At 35.5% G+C, this 12,798-nt stretch overlaps 1 long non-coding RNA gene across 1 annotated transcript in view; it reads right to left on the bottom strand.

The window, feature by feature from the left end:
- LOC115276633 overlaps nucleotides 1–12,798 on the bottom strand; it is a 44,761-nt gene that overhangs the window by 29,258 nt on the left and 2,705 nt on the right. The window contains exon 2 of the long non-coding RNA XR_003902033.1: nucleotides 3,863–3,984. This is a non-coding gene — a long non-coding RNA (uncharacterized LOC115276633). The remainder of the gene's footprint in view (nucleotides 1–3,862; nucleotides 3,985–12,798) is intronic.

Here is a 12,798-nt window from a genome sequence, read left to right as displayed (position 1 = left end):
CAGGAGAAACTTAACAGAGGACCATGGGGGAGGCGAAGGGGGAAAAGTAGTTGGGGAGAGAGAGGGAGGCAACCCATAAGAGACTCTGGAATATTGAGAACAAATTGAGAGCTGATGGGGGTGGGGGAGAGGAGAAGGGAGGTGATGGGCATGGAGGAGGGCACTTGTGGCGAAAAGCACTGGGTGTTATATGGAAACCAACTTGACAAAAAGAAAAAAAATATCAACAACAACAAAAAAGAATGGGTAACCCCTACCATACACAAATTGTTTTATAAAATAAAAAAAAGGGTTGGAAGGTCCTCCGGTTCTTTTTATAAGCCTGATAAAACACTGAAGCCAAAGATGAACAAGGACAGTATAAGAAAGAAAAAAAATTATGAGCCAATCTCATACATGTAAACTGAAAAATTATAAATAAAATACTAGCAAACAGAATCTAACCATCTACAAAATAATAATACTGAACACTTAGGTAGGGTTTATCCCAGGGATGCAAGGATGTTTTAACACTAGAAAACATTTTAACATAATTCACTGCAATATCAATTAAAGGATAAAAACAATTATTTTAGTAAATTCAGGAAAAGCTTTTGATCAAATCCAACAAGCATTCATAATTCTTTTAACGTTTATTCATTTTTGAAAGACAGAGAGACAGAGCAAGTGGGGGAGTAGCACAAAGAGAGAGAATCTGAAGCAGGCTTCAGGCTCTGAGCTGTTAGGGCTCAAACTCACAATTTGTGAGATCATGACCTGAGCTGATGTCAGATGCTTAACCCAAGAAGCCACTCAGCCCCATTCATAATGTTTTTAAACCTTAGCAAACTAGAAACAAAAGAAAACTTCTTTAACTTGATAAATGGTATCGATCAAAAACTTGTAACTAATAAGTTCCCTTTTTCCTTTAAAGTTCCAAACAAATTCAACATTGCACAAAAATCCTACACAGCACAATACAGAGAGAGTGAGAGAGACGAGGAAGAAAAAAAGGGAGAAGAAGGGGGGAGGGAGAAGGAAAGAGAGGAAAAAAGAAAAGAGAGAGAAAGGAGAGACAAGAAAGAAAAAATAAAAAGAAGAAGTAAAAGAGAAAATAGGAAGGGAAGGGAGGAAATAAGAAAGAGAAAAAAAGGAGAGAAGTGTAGGCAGAAAAATTTTCTTCAACCTTAAGATTCTTCCAGCTGATCTGAGAATTAAACTGACATGAGACAGGTTAACAAAAGAAAATAAAATTTAATTTCATACCTATAGGAGCTCCATATACATGAGAAGTCCAAAGACAGAAAAATAAAATTAGGTATATACACCATCCTAGGGAATGGGATAGGGGCCTGGGGCTTCAAAGGGGAAGAGGGCAATTCATAGGGCAATAAGAAAGGCAGATATTTGGTAATTAGATGTTTGCCCTGCCATACATGAATCACTCATACAAAATTCATCTCCAGGAATAGTTCTTATTTTGGGAAAGACTCCCAATTTAGATTCTTCTAGGTAGTTAAGAGAGGGACAAAAGTTTCTCCTTAGTCCTCAGGGTCTCCATTAGCTTTAATGCAAAACTGTCCCCATGCTAAAGTGGCACATTTTGGGGAGACTTGTTCTGAACCCCTTCAGGGGGAAGGAAAGGAGAGGAAGTATAAAGATTAGAAAGGGAGAAACAAAATTGTCATTATTATCTGGAAATAAGGTTTACCTAGGAAGTGAGAAAAAAAACTATTAAAAAAGCCTTAAATTTAAACTGAGGCTATAGCAAGGCTACTAAACACACCATCAATAGACAAAGTTCAAAAGGTTTTTTATAGCAGTTACAGATGTTTAGAAAATGCACCTTTTTTTAAGATTTTCATTTATATTGAGAGAGAGAGAGAGAGAGACACCATAGGAGGGGCAGAAAGAGAGAGAGACAAAATCCCAAGCAGGCTCCACACTGCCAGCACAGAGCCAGACGTGGGGGCTTGAACTCATGAACCATGAGACCAATAGCTGAGCCAAAATCAAGAGTCAGACGCTTAACAGACTGAGCCACACAGGTGCTCCTGTTCAGAAAATGCACTTTAAAAAGCATCTCACAACACCAACAAAAATATAAAGTGTCCACAGATAAATCTATAAAAGCTGGATAAGCCATTTTTGAAGGAAAGTATAAATCTCCACTAAAGCACATAGAATGTTTCCCACAATTTAGGGAGCTATATACATTGTTCATGTTAAGAAATTCAAGAATACTATGTTAATTCATCTATAATTTTAGTGTAAAGGTTTAAAAAAACAACTTTTTTTAAAGTTTATTTATTCTGAGGGAGGGAGACAGACAGACAGAAAGAGAGAGAGAATCCCAAGCAGGCTCCATGATGTCAGCACAGAGCCCAACCCAGGGCTCAAACTCACAAACCACAAGATCATGACCTGAGCCAAAACCAAGAGTCAGACGCTCAATGCAGTGAACCACCCAGGTGCCCCAGGGTCCTTATATAAGAAGAAAATCATCTTAAATAGTAAGCCTGTTTCTAGGTGCACTATTAAGCTATCTTGAGAAATCAACTTGGGACATTTTATAGAGGAGATTTTAATCTGAATAGAGCTGATTTCCCATAAACTATGTGTCTGTCAACCTTCACAAGAGATAGAGGGACATTTGAAGTTAGATCATAAAGTGAGTTTGGGAAAAACCTCAATAACATCCTGAAGGACCTAACAAGGACAAAAGAGAAAACAGGCCCCCACTGTTTGGACACACCCTACAAGACCCTTGCAATTAATGCTGCAATCCTTAATACAATAGTGAGAATAAACAAAACAAAAAATTATAAAGATTTTCCAAAAACAATCAATGATAGTCAAGTAAAGCCAAAACAGAGCAAAAAGTAAATTAATTACGTGGCTTGTAAGTGTCTATGACAACTTGTGGAGGTGAAGGTAAATACCCTGGTGAGCACCGGATAATGGGTGTTCACTTAGAAGAGGAACTTCTTGAAAAAAGATCTGTCATAAATTAAATACCCGAATTCCATAATGCTAAAAGGTGCTTCAACTTACACTGAGGAAGTAAACTTGCCATATTTAGTGATACAAATCTTAAATATACAGTGAAAGTCCATAAATACTTCCCTCATAACCTCTCTCCCCAACTACAGTTGTGAGGCACAAGGATCATTCAAAGCAATAGGTTTGCAAAGCCTATTTTAGGAAATAATTGCATTTATTAATAAGAGGTTTTAAAATGTCTTCAGTACTAGAATTCATTCTCAAACGTGAAGCATAAAGCAAGCCAATTAATATATTTATAAAGGACATAATGGAATATATACTTAACTCATTTTATGTGTTTTAGTAATAAAAATAATTTATCAATAGAAACATTAAGTGAATTCACACTATATTTAATATTGAGCTGTTCACAAATCTTTCCTGCAACTTATTCTTGGAAGACTAGTAGCAACAGGCTGATACAGAAATATCAAGACACGTCGAGAAGCTCAAGAAGAGGCATCCAGTCTTTTTCCTTCTCAGCAACATCTAACCCAATGTTTGACACACAAGAGGTGTTTAGTAATATTCACTAATATGAGCAGGATACTTGTTAAGGAACATTCTGAAAGCTGAGTTAATATTTTATTACCATTTTTATATTAATAAAGCAATTAATAAAAGTTAGGATAGTAATTCATCTTTATTAAAGTTTTCTCTCTAGTACATAATCCCATAAGAAAAGAATTATATACTAACTCCAAGTACCTACCACTTAAGTTACAGAACCCAAAAATTACAAGAAAAATAGCACAATTTGAGAATTTAATGAAGTAAAAGTAGTCTATACCACCATCTAGTGGCCTCAGAATATAACAGTCCTAAGAAAAGTACTTACCCAGGAATGTCCCCAAAATGAAAGCATCGAGTCTACGTTCAGAGCTATGTCCTTCCTGCTCAGTTGGGACAGCACTGGATCCACTTTTCCTGCTTCCTTCTGCAGATCTGCATGAGCCTGACCTTCGGACAAAATCATGCAGGAACACCATCAAGTGGATTATCGCCTTTGCCCACCTCATACAATTTCTTCCACCCTTTAACTGATTCCTATTGGTTACATTCATTAAAACAAATGGGCAATAATTAAAAATTGATCAGAAAAAAACTCATATAGAGTGATTAAGAGTATAAATTTTGTAAGAGAATTTGTTTGGTATTGTTTAGTAAAAATAAATATGTTCATATCTTATGACAATTCCACTAGAGCAGTGGTTCATAACTTCCAGTACGCAGATCCCCAAAGGTTCTAGAAATAGAATTCATAGGGTCTGATAACTTGAATGAAAAAAAAGTTACAAATTTAATGTGACCAACTTCTAACTGAAAATAAGCATTTCCTTTGAATATGAATGTAGGCAACATATGACAATATTATTAGCAAGACTGGAGACTTTGTAACCAATAAAAATCATAGATATTGTCAATTCCATTAACAGACTAAAATTTCTTATATGCTTATCACTAATTCAAAGTTATATCTCTTATCTACTGATAGATCTTGCTATTTAGTATCCTAATAAAAGAGTATGTCTATTTCTTTTTGAAGATTTGCTTTTATGTTTTCCAGATTTTTGAGATATAATTGACATATAACATTGTATGAGTCTGAGGTGTACAATGAGAGGATTTGATATGCATATATACTGCAAAATGATTATCACAATTATACATCCATCACCTCACATGATTACCTCTGCAGGTATGTGTGTGTTGAGAACTTTTTTCTAAGTTTACTTATTTATTTATTTTGGGAGAGAGACACATCATGAGTAGGGGAAGGGCAGAGAGAGAAGGAGACAGAATCCCAAGCAGACTGCTCTGTCAGCACAGAGCCTAATGCAAGGCTCAAACTCAAGAACCATGATATCATGAGCTGAGCCAAAATCACAAGTCAGATGCTCAACCCTCTGAGCCACCCAGGTGCTCCTAGAACTTTTCAAATCTACTATCTCAACAATTTTCAAGTGCATAATATCTTAATGACTCTAGTTCAATTTGTTTTCTTTGCATCTGTTTCTTTGCAATTTCTCTGTAACCCTGTTCATTTGTTATACTTTTAAAAACAATGGGAGACCATAGACTCACAATATTTCCAAAAGGTTTTAAAACCAAAAGGACTTAGAATGCCTGCCCTCAAGAAATACTTTCATCGGAACCAGAAGACATCTACAAAGTCAAACAGCTTTGCCCATATAATCAAATGGACAAATAAAGGTATGGAATAGTCTACAGCAGAAAAATAAATTATTACAACTATATTAACATGAGTGATTTTCAAAAGCCTAAAGTTAAAGCTAAGAATTATGTAACAAAAAAAAAATCTGATTCCATTTAAGGAAATTTCTAAAACAGACGAACCAATATGTTATGAAGTGTTATTTACAAATGTAAATTTTAAAGAAAATCAATGTAATGATTAACACAAAATTCAAGATCATGGTTACTTCAGGGAGATCACGGAGGGTGTTACAGGGAAAATGGTACCAAGAAAGAACATGTAATGACCTTCTAGATTACTATAAATATTTTATCCACTGAGTTTGGTGGCAGGGGCACAGATGTTCATTGTATTATTTTTTTAAAGTGTACAGATACATGGAATATACTTGTTTACCTATGATAAATGCCTCATGTTACCTCCTTATATGCCCTGTCTGTCCATCCAGTCTAAATAATTAAGCAGTTACTCTATATCACATTAGCTTATTTTAAAAATCCAGTTATTCTGGTTGGACTCCTCTATCTCTGAACTATCTGTTTTTTGAAATATTTATCAGAAGTTTAGGATATCTAATAATGTTCAAAATGCTTAACCTATGTATTTTCCAGGCATTTTAGGGATATGTAAAAAAAAAAAAGTAGTCACAGAAAAATATTACATTTTAAATGCTGTTTACAGGGTATTTTCCATTCCAAATTTAAAACTACCTTAGAGATCACAGATTTTTAAAAAATAAATGGTAGTCTCAACAAACTAAAAAAAATTCAAAGTCATGTCATGAATCTCATCTGACCACGATACTATGAATCAATCACAAGAAAAAAACGTGAAAAGAGCACAAACACATGGAGGTTAAATAACATGCTACTAACCAGTGAATAAATGGGTCAGCCAAGAAATCAAAGAAGAAATCAGAATTACAAGGAAACAAACAAAGATGAAAACACAACAATCCAAAATCTTTGGGATGTAGTAAAAATGGTTCTAGATGGAAGTTTACAGCAAAACAGACCTAACTCAAGAAGCGAGAAAAATCACAAATGAACAACAATACCATATACCTAAAGGAGCCAAAAAAGAAAAACAAAGAAATTCAAACTCAGACAAAGGAAGGAAATAATAAAGATTAGAGTAGAAATAGATGATATAGAAACAATAACAACAAAAAACCAATATAACAGAATGATAAAGTCAAGAGCTAGTTCTTTGAAAAGGTCAACAAAATTGATAAACCTCTAGCCAAACAAATGAAAAAGAGAGAATCCAAATAAATAAAATCACTAATGAAAGAAGAGAAATAACCAACACCAAAGAAATACAATTATAAGAGAATATTATGAAAATCTATATGCCAACAAATTGGACAACTTAGAAGAAATGGATATTCCCAGAAACATTCAACTGATGTAGAAAAAGCACCTGACAAAGTACAACATCCATTCATGATTAAAAAAAAAAAAAAACCCTCAACAAAGTTCATTGTATTATCTTTTTAAAGTGTAAATCAACAAAGTAGATTTAGAGGGAACAAACCTCAACATAATAATAGCCATATATCATATATTAAAAATTCACAGCTAACATAATCCTTAATGGGGAACAGCTGAGAGCTTTCCCTCTAAGATCAGAAACAAGACAAAGATGCTCAGTCTCACCACTTTCATTCAACACAGAATTGGAAATCCCAGCCATAGCAACTGGACAGCTAAAACAAATAAAAGGTATCCAAACTGATAAGGAGGAAGTATAATGCTCACTATTTGTAGATAACCTGATATTAAAAACAGAAAACCCTAAAAACTATACCAAAAACCATTAGAACTGATTAGTGAATATGGTAAAGTCCCAGGATATAAAATCAATGTACAGGAGCACCTGGGTGGCTGAGTTGGTTGAGCGTCTGACTTTGGCTCAGGTCATGATCTCACCGTTTGTAGGTTCAAGCCCTGCATCAGGCTCTGTGCTGACAGCTACCTCAGAGCCTGGAGCCTGTCTTCAGATTCTGTCTCCCTGTCTCTCTGCCCCTCCCCTGCTCATGCTGTCTGTCTGCCTCTCTCTCAAAAATAAATAAAAACATTAAAAAAATTTTTTTTAATTTTAATTAAAAAATTTTAAAAAGCAATGTACAGAAATCTGTTGCATTCCTATACACTAATAATGAAGCAGCAGAAAGTGAAATTAAGAAAACAATCACATTTAGAATTGCGCCAAAAACAATAATCTATCTAGGAACAAACATCACCAATGAGGTGAAAGACTTGTACTCTGAAAACTATAAAACACTGATGAAATAAATTCAGGATGACACAAAGAAAAGGAAACACAGTCCATGTTCATGGGTTGGAAGAACAAATATTATTAAATGTGCATGCTATCTATATATTTAATGCAATCCCTATCAAATTACCAATAAAAATTTTTATAGAACTAGAATAAATAATCCTAAAATGTGTATGGAACCACAAAAGACCTGAATATCCAAAGCAATCTTGAAAAACAAAAACAAAACTTAAGGTATCACAGTTCCAGATTTCAAGTTATATTACAAAGCAGTAGTAATTTAAAAAGTATAGTAGCAGTATAAAAACAGACACATAGATCAATGGAATAGAATATAAAACACAGAAATAAACCCACAAGTATATGGCCAATTAATCCTGGACAGAGGTGGAAAAAACATACAATGGGAAAAAGATAGTCTCTTCAACAAATGGTGTTAGGAACACTGGACAGCTACATGCAAAAGAACGAAACTAGACCACTTTCTTACACCATGGAAAAAAAATAAAATTATTAAAGACCTAAATGTGAGACAGAAGACTATAAAAATCCTTGAAGAAAGCACAAGTAATAATTTCTCTGACACTGGCCATACCAACATTTTTCTAGATAGATTCCCTAAGGTAAAAGAAACAATAGCAAAAATAACGACTGGGACTATCTCAAAATAAAAAGCTCCTGCACAACAAAAGAAACAATCAACACTAAAAGACAACCTAATGAATGGGAGAAGATATCTGCAAATGACATATCCAATAAAAGGTTAGTGTCCAAAATATATAAAGAACCTATACAATTCAACACCTCTAAAAAACAAATGATCCAATTAAAAAAAAAATTTTTTTTTTTTGAGAGAGAGACAGCATGAGCAGAGAGAGAGGGAGACACAGAATATGAAGCAGGCTCCAGGCTCTGAGCTAGCTGTCAGCACAGAGCCTGATGCAGGACTCGAACCCACGAACTGTGAGATCATAACTTGAGCCACAATTGGACGCTCAAATGACTGAACCACCCAAGCACCCCACAAATAATCCAATTTAAAAAGAGGGGTAGAAGACATGAACAGACATTTCTCCAAAGAAGACAACCAGATGGCCAAAAGACACATGAAAAGATGATCAACATCACTCATCATCAGGGAAATGCAAATCAAAACCACAATGAGGTTTCATTTCACACCAATCAGAATGGCTAAAATCAAAAACACATGAAACAATAAGTTTTGGCAAGGATGTGGAGAAAAGGGAACCACTGTGCACTGTTGATGGGAATGCAAACTGGCACAGCCACAATGCAAAACAGTATGGAGGTTCCTCAAAGAATTAAAAATTGAACTACCCTACAATCCAGTAATCACACTACTGGGTATTTACCCCCCAAAATACAAAAACACTAATTCAAAAGGATACATGTACCCTATGTTTACTTCAGAATTATTCACAATAGTCAAATTATGAAAGCAGCCCCAGTGTCCAACAACAAATGAATTGATAAAGATGTTGTCTGCGTGTGTGTGTGTGTGTGTGTGCACGTGTGTGTATATATGTATATATACACACGCAGTGGAATATTATTGAGCCATAAAAAAGAATGAACTTTTCCATTTGCAACAACATGGATTAAGCTAGAGAGTATAATGCTAAGCAAAATAAGTCAGAGAAAGACAAATGCCATATGATCTCACCATAGAAGTTAAGAAACAAAACAAATGAGCAAAGCAAAGAGAGAGAGAAAGAAAAACCAAGAAACAGAGAACAAACTGATGGTTGCCAGAGGGGAGGTAGGTAAGGGGATGGGCGAAACAGGTGATGGGGATTAAATATTACACTTACCATGATGAAAGAAAATTAAACATATATTGAGAAAGAAAAAATAAAAATAAAAAAATGGTAGACTAAATTTGTTTTATAATTTGGCTGGGCCACTTAGCAGCAGTGAACCTGGTGAAATTATTTAATCTCTCAGAGTCCGACCTTTCTCATTTATAAATTGAGATAAAGCTTAACTTATAGCATTTTGAGAATAATTAAAACCTGTGAGAAACTGAATAGGAGACTTTTTTAGGTACCTAATATCATTTAGTAAGGTTTATCTATCTCTAAGTTGTATCTGTGAATTTTACTCCTATTGTGTAAGCATTTTCCTTTCCAAAATTCTTCTTGGAAGTTCTATCTTTCTGTTGGCTAAGAGCAATTCATAATGAGGCTCTAGGGGACGGCAAAGCCACAAAGTGGAAGAACTGTGTCCTTAATTTACCATATATACAAGAGCTGCCTGCCTACCAGGAGAACTCACTTGGGATTCTTATAAAAAATATATTCTATAGTGTTTGGGTCATAATATACTTTTGGTGTCAATTTATAAAAGCAAATTAGCCTACACTATTTAATATACTCTTGAAAAATACTACCAAATATGCATCTCTGGCCTCCTCCCCTCCTTAGCTTCAGGAACCTGGCAACAAAGATGATACCTCACATATGAGACACTGAAAGTTTTTTTGCAGAGGAAACTCACTAGACAGGAGAAATAACTTGCAGATAAGAGTTGAGGTGAGGGAGTCAACTCAAGGTCCAGTCAGATCGCATTACAGTAAAGCCCATTACTTAAAAAAAAATTTTTTCTCAAGTTTATTTTAACTTATTTTGAGAAAGAAAGCAAGCACAAGTGGGAGAGAGGCAGAGAGTGGGGGGAAAGAATCCCCAGCAGGCTCCACGCTGTCAGCACAGAGCCTGATGTGGGGCTCAAACCAATGAACCCATGAGAACATGACCTGACCCAAAGCCAAGAGCTAATGGACTAAGCCACCCAGGTACTCCCAGTAAAGCCCATTACTTGACAAGACCTATCCATACTCATATAGCTTTAAGTTTTTTTGTCTCAATCCAAATACATACTGATAGACCTAGGTTATGAAACAATAAATTTTTCATAATTTAAGCATTTTCCAATTGAGAGAGTCTACTGAACTAATGAATGAAAAAAACCTATTCCAAGGCACACTACTGTGAAATTTCAGAATATCAGGGAAAATGAGAAAAACATAAAACCTTCCATGGAGAAAAAAGTCACATACCAAAAAATCAGGAATCAGAGTGACATACAATTTCTTACTAGAAAGTATAATGCAAGAAAGCATTACCTTTAAAAATATGAGGAAAAATTACCTTTAATATAGAACTTTATATCCAAACTATAAATTAAGTGGAGTGATTTTTTTAAAAAGACATTTTTAGAGGTGAAGTTCTCAAAACTTTAATTCCCATGTACCCTCTCCTAAAATTAGGAGAAAAAAAAAAAGATCCTGGAAACAGGAAGTCCAACACAAGGCAAATGATATTCCCCATATTATCTGTGGAAGCGGATCCCAGAAGTACAACCATGTCATCTCAGTGAACAATTAGTCCACACTGGAGCAGGAGAACAAAGAACTCCCAGAGATACTCTATTAGATGAAACTGACAAGCTGACTAACAGGTTTAATCACATTAAGAAAAAAATGTATACTTTTGGCAAAGAATTTGGTGATTAGTGATAGGTATCAGGAAAACAACAGAAACAAATGAGAAAGTAAAATAGTCACCCTCCTACAAATGACCGTTATAGGTTTAAGCCATAGAACAGGAGCTTAAACTAGATGATTTCTCTTGTAAAGGAAGTCCAGAGAGAGGTGGTTCAGGGTCCCTAGCACCGTGTTCCACGTGTCAGAACCGAGGCTGCTGCTCTCTTGTTCCATCTCCAGCAGTGGCTTCTAGCTCAAAGCTTATCCCCCTGCCCACATTTCAGAGAGAAAAGTGGGAACCACCCTTCCTACACTACTTTAAGATCTCCTACAAGAGGGCATAAATGTGCTCTACCACATCCCACTAACCAGGACTTAGTCTCATGACTGCACCAAGCTGTGTGCGGTTTCCACTGCTAATTTTTTTTTAAAAAGTGGGCCATAAAAAGGGTGGATGATGATAAATGACTAACAATCTCTGCTACTTCCCTCCATCACTTTCTGTTCTTCATACCTTACATTGTTCTTCCTCATAGTATTTATTCATCTCTGATATATTTTCTCTTCATTTGCTTGCTTCCTGTGACCTTTAAGTTCTAAAGGATAATAACTCAAATCTTTTGTACAACTCTAGACATCAGTTTCTGGAAATGTTCTTAAACATAAAAGAAATGTAATAAATATAGGTTGAATGAGTGAATGAACTGTTAATTCTAGGGGGGATTAAGTCTAAGAAAATCAATTTAAATATTAAAGATCCACTCCAGATGATGGACTTTTTTGTCTACATTAGTTAAAAATGGATGTCCATCATCCAGAAAAACTGGCTCATGCCCTCTGAAATTATAATTTTTAAAAGCCTACTGTCCTCTGAATAGATAATTGAAAAGTCATTGCACAAGGCACAATTAATTCCCTAGACCTAATAATTTAAGCAGTGACATTAACGTTTGCAGTAGTGTAATTAACAAGAATGCTAACATTAACATAATGTAAGTAATGTAAACTAATGTAATCTATGGACTGTTTTTAATGTAAGCATTATTAGATGCTGAAAAGAACATTATTTTGATGGAGTGGTACATAAGAGACTTAAAACCTTTTCCTGCATGAAAGTCAATAGATATTTTTTATAACTGAAAAAATCGAGAGATACCTGAATATGCCTATTATTTCAAAATATAGAAACGGGCATTAGAAAAAACAGCTTGAAATGCTGGTATTATTTTGGTGACCAAAACCAGAGCCAGGGACTACTGACTCAACTAGATCTGAGGTCAGCTGTTTTGGTTTTAAGGCTTACAGAACTATCTAGTTTTAAATAGTGTTTGACTTTTTCACGTCGGTGCCCTCGTTCTTCTGAGCTTCTGGGGAATACAATTTCAAATCATTATTAGGAGCCTTATACGGTCATTCTGGGGTGGCGATTTGAGAAAGACAATGCATTTAATGAAGAAAAGTGAAGCCTCCCTGGTCTTAAGTCACCTGACTAAAAATGAACCAGGACAAAATCCTCCACGATTTTAATGCACAGCATTATACACGTACCATCACACCCCTTCTCACAGGACAAACACGCTCGCATTCTGCGCACGAACTTTTAAGAACTGTGCGCAGCTGCGCGTGGAGAAGAGCTGAGGGGCTCAGAAAGGTGGGACAGAAATGCTCTCTCCGCGTTCAGCCAATTCTAAAGCCCCTCGGACGTCTGGGTGAGAATGTTCTGAGGAAACAGGGGGCCGGAGAGGGCCGGACCCGAACGCGACGGGGGCAG

Source organism: Suricata suricatta, chromosome 13 (genome assembly GCF_006229205.1).
Source record: "Suricata suricatta isolate VVHF042 chromosome 13, meerkat_22Aug2017_6uvM2_HiC, whole genome shotgun sequence".
NCBI lineage: Eukaryota > Metazoa > Chordata > Mammalia > Carnivora > Herpestidae > Suricata > Suricata suricatta.
Note: the sequence above shows the minus strand (reverse complement) of the source record. Positions and strands in the feature narration are given on the sequence as shown.